Source organism: Euprymna scolopes, chromosome 1, assembly GCF_053919585.1.
Source record: "Euprymna scolopes isolate OS-2025 chromosome 1, ASM5391958v1, whole genome shotgun sequence".
NCBI classification, from domain to species: domain Eukaryota; kingdom Metazoa; phylum Mollusca; class Cephalopoda; order Sepiida; family Sepiolidae; genus Euprymna; species Euprymna scolopes.
In genome coordinates this window covers 194053038-194057557 of record NC_136482.1, presented here as the reverse complement: position 1 = coordinate 194057557, position 4520 = coordinate 194053038, and the positions used below count along the sequence as shown (strand labels likewise).

Here is a 4520-nt window from a genome sequence, read left to right as displayed (position 1 = left end):
CCATCTCATAATTTATTCCTCTAATTTAGTTGGCATTTACAATTCTTGACAGTATCTGTTTCGTACCGCAAAGTCAATCACTTAATTATTATATCAATCAATGAATCTATTTTGCCCTTAACTCATCTTTGAAATATAAATGTCATTTATTCACTATATTGCTCTGTAATTACATTGAGCTTCTTAAATAAAGATTGGGATATATTATAAGGAAAGAAAATATATTTCCAGAGAAATATATATATATATATATATATATATATATATATATATATATATATATATATATATATATATATATATATATATAAATATATATATATATGTATATATATATGTATATATATATATATATATACACACACACACGGCATAATCACGTTGACACACCGGTTCTCGTCAGATCACCGAAGTTAAGCAACGTTGAGCCCGGCTAATACCAGATGGGTGACCATTTGGGAATTCTAGGTGTTGTATGTGCTCTCCGCTTATCTTGGCATCGTTTCTAGTCGTCCTGAACCTCCACTTGCCACTGGTAGTCAACAATGTTGACTCAGGAGAGGAGTGGTTGGTTATTGCGCAACTCTTGCCACAAAAATTTCACGCGCATGCACCCTTACCATGGGTATCCATAGTCTGTCAAGACTGAAGGAAACCTTTGTATATATATAGGCATTCACATACAGTACTGTTTCGCTGTTTCACAGCTCATCAGTGCGGCTAGACAGGCAACTACCACAAGCCAGGATTGAAACCCGACCGTTTGTACGGCAGTCAAGGCTGCTTGAACGAGTAGTGAGTTTAACGATGTTTTGATATCGTCCGAAATACCTCCGCTCGATTTGTTTACACAAAGAGCGTCGCTTATATGCTAATGGTAATTCGTGTTTCACTTTTCAATATTCTCAACTCAAGGTGAGGAGCACTATAGTCATCCACATACAGTACTGTTTCGCTGTTTCGCAGCTCATCAGTGCGGCTAGACAGGCAACTACCTCAAGCCAAGATTGAAACCCGACCGTTTGTACGGCAGTCAATGCTGCTTGAACGAGTAGTGAGTTTAACGATGTTTTGATATCGTCCGAAATACCTCCGCTCGATTTGTTTACACAAAGAGCGTCGCTTATATGCTAATGGTAATTCGTGTTTCACTTCTCATATATATATATATATATAGGTGTTCGTGTAATAATGTTATGGGGAGGAGGTTTTTGTCTGTTCGGTTATTGCTATTAAGTCTCATTTTAATATTATTATTATGAATGTCTCCCTCATTATCAATACGCGTCTATGTATGTATATGCGCCTCTATATGTGTGCGCACCGTGATCCTCTGTCTGTGTGTGTATGTCTATGGGTGTAGTCTTGTGTCACCTCTAGTTTGTGCATATGTTTACGATAAAGTCACCATACCGTTTTGTATTTTACTTTTCTTCTTTGATCATTTCTTCCTGTCACTGGTCGGTGCTGAATGAGAACACTTAATATAATGCTTATCTTCCGGCATGGATTCTTTATTCGTCTATAGAATGAACGGGTGAAAAGCATCGCATTGTGATTATGTATATATATATATATATATATATATATATATATATATATATATATATATATATATATATATATGACTACTTCATTTAATCACATCAGTTAATTTTTTTTTACATGAAGGTCACCACTTATCAAGCTCCAGAAGCCACTCGGGGATAATGGCTATTGCGTGTACAGTAATCTATGGGATAGTATCGTAGTAATCGTTAGTATTGGAGATTTGATAAAGTGTCTTACTTAGGGGGGCGGTTAATCAAGAATTTGTTTGTGTTGGACTTGAAGACATCCAGGTTGTAGTCAGGTGGGAAACAGGCAAACGGAAGAGAATTCCACAGGCGTGCACTTCTAAGAAAGAAGCTTTGTTCATGGAATCTACGTTTTGATAAAGAGTGGGGAAAATGACAGTGGTTTCAGCTAGACGGGTGTTTTTCGTGAAAGATTGGCGAGGGGGGGAGACATTGGAGCTTGGACGAGCACTTGCCATTGAAATAACGATAAAACAAAGACAGGCTCGTAACGTCTCTTCTGTGGGAGAGAGGTTGCATAAACTTTAAGTATTTACTTCAATAGTGCTCAATACATAGGTAGAGCTAGTTACTAAGTAATAAAAATATATATGGCAATTAAGCTACACAGAATATTCCGCGTTTCATCCACGCTAGGACTCGACAGGCTTATATATATATATATATATATATATATATATATATATATATATATATATATATATATATATATATATATTAGAGGGAAGGATAATATGTTAGAGAAGGGGGGCAGAAAGAGGGGAGAGCAATGGGACGAGTATGATTGAAAGAACGATGGAGAAGTTAAAACATTTAATGGGAGATTGATTAAGTTGATTTCATTCGCTATTGACAAAACCATGTATTTTCATCAGATCTAGCTCAAAAGGATTTTTTCTCACCTGAAAACACGCTGTGTTGTTCTCGCGAGATCTGTGCTAAGATCACTTGATAAGCATAATCGGTGAAATCAAACAGGCATAAAAAATACCCAAAATGTCTTAAATGAGAGAAAGAAAGGAAACAACAACATCAAGACTTGTTTTTCTGTTTCTTTCTTATGCTAATCGTAACTCATAAAGAACCGATTGAAAGAAAAAATCGGTCACACAAATAAGAAAAACAAGCAACCGTTGAATACTAACATGTTTAATTCGTCTAATTCGTCTACTCGAAGGTAATACGTAGAAAATTAATTTTTTAACGTACAGATATCGATTCTTATTGATCTCTTCTTATACCATGTGTTTGCAAAATCGATGGTATAATTTAGGGATTATATTCTACTAGCAAGGAGACCCAACATTACTCAGTATTTTATTAGAATCAACCTATACTTCCAATACATTTATTGCAATTGAAGTCGGTCAAATCGATCATTTTTTACTATAATATATTAAATGCCTGTCTTGCCCCGGGAGAAAGCTCAATATGACTCCCCGCATTCACTTAGTTTACAATACAGTGTTTTCTATATTGTACTGTATAGAACATACTGTTGAATTTATAGAACTGTCATCTAAGCTTCGGCTTCTTCGACGAAAAGTTGCATCCCTCTGCCTGTTCTACAAGTATTTTAATGGTGAATGCGCTGACGAACTGCAAGCACTTGTACCCCCTCGATGTAAATACCCCCGACAAACCCGACAAGCAGCTAAATCCCATCCCTGCACAGTAGAGGTCCCTAGATGTAGGAGAGCTTGCTACTCAACTAGTTTCTTCCCCAGAACTGCTAGACTTTGGAATTCCCTTGCGGGTCTCTGCTTCCCCAACTATACTGACACGCAGAAGTTCAAGTGTAACGTGAACATACAACTTGCTATCAAACTGCCCACATAATACCTCTGTAGCTTTTGCCCCTGATAATAGCCCACATCAAAGTGGCAATATGCCCTGTTTGGGGTGAAAATGTAATTAAAAAAATTTTTTTTTATTTCTTCATACACTTATTTCCCCCTTCTCTTTCCTTGTCTTCTCTTTATAATTTTACAAGTTTTAAATTTAATTAATTTCTATTGACTTTTCTATATATATAATTTATTATTATTATTATTATTATTATTATTATTATTATTATTATTATTATTATTATTATTATTATTATTAAAGAACGCATAAAAAATCAAAAAACTTAATTTACTCAGAACCGATTTGCATTAAGTCTTTTCGATCCCTTTCGAAGCTCTATGGACTAAAGAAAGTGACGTCATAAAAGACCTGACATCTACTCTTGGCACAAGACAGCGTGTACATTTAATATATAGTACTGCAAATACACTGAAAGATTTTAACAGCATTTAAATCATATTTTGGAATTAAAAATTTGCAAAACACTTTCTTTCTTTTTTTTTATGCTTTTCGTATTTTTTGGACAGATTTTTCGCTTTTTTTTATTATTTTCAGCAATGATTTTCGTTCTGTGGTCACTAACAAAAATGAGAAAAGTTTAAGAGCAAATATCTGTATATTATATCTCAAACTTTTCTTCTTTTTTGTTTTGTTTTGTAGTTTCCGCGTGGAACTGTTTTGTTAATATGTTCTAAAAAAATGAAAAAGGTATAATTTCATTCTTTGCGATTAATTTGGATTGTTATATTTTTATTTCGGTCAAGAAACAAGGCTTTTCACTAATTGAAACATATGTGACAAAAAACAAGAGAATCTAATCGTTTTGAAATGTTGTATGGAAAAACAAAAAATCAGTTTGAAAATAAGTTTTCGGATACAATTTTCACCTACTTTAAGTAGTCAGAAAGTTAGAAAAACAGCTGCGAAAAACAATTTGTAAATAGCAAAATAAAAGATGGAGAAAAAGAAATAGTAAGTATATAGATATAAAAAGTGAAAATAGATCTAAAAAAATATGAAAACTAGAAGATATATTTGTCCTTGTGTGCTTGACCTAATGACGTGACCTGAGGTGAACCAAATTGCGTTGAAGTG

General features: G+C 34.1%; 1 pseudogene; it reads left to right on the top strand.

Annotated features, from left to right (window-relative positions):
• The first annotated feature begins 363 nt into the window (after positions 1 to 363).
• LOC145283980 (5S ribosomal RNA) lies at positions 364 to 480 on the top strand (annotated as a pseudogene).
• Positions 481 to 4520: the final 4040 nt, after the last annotated feature.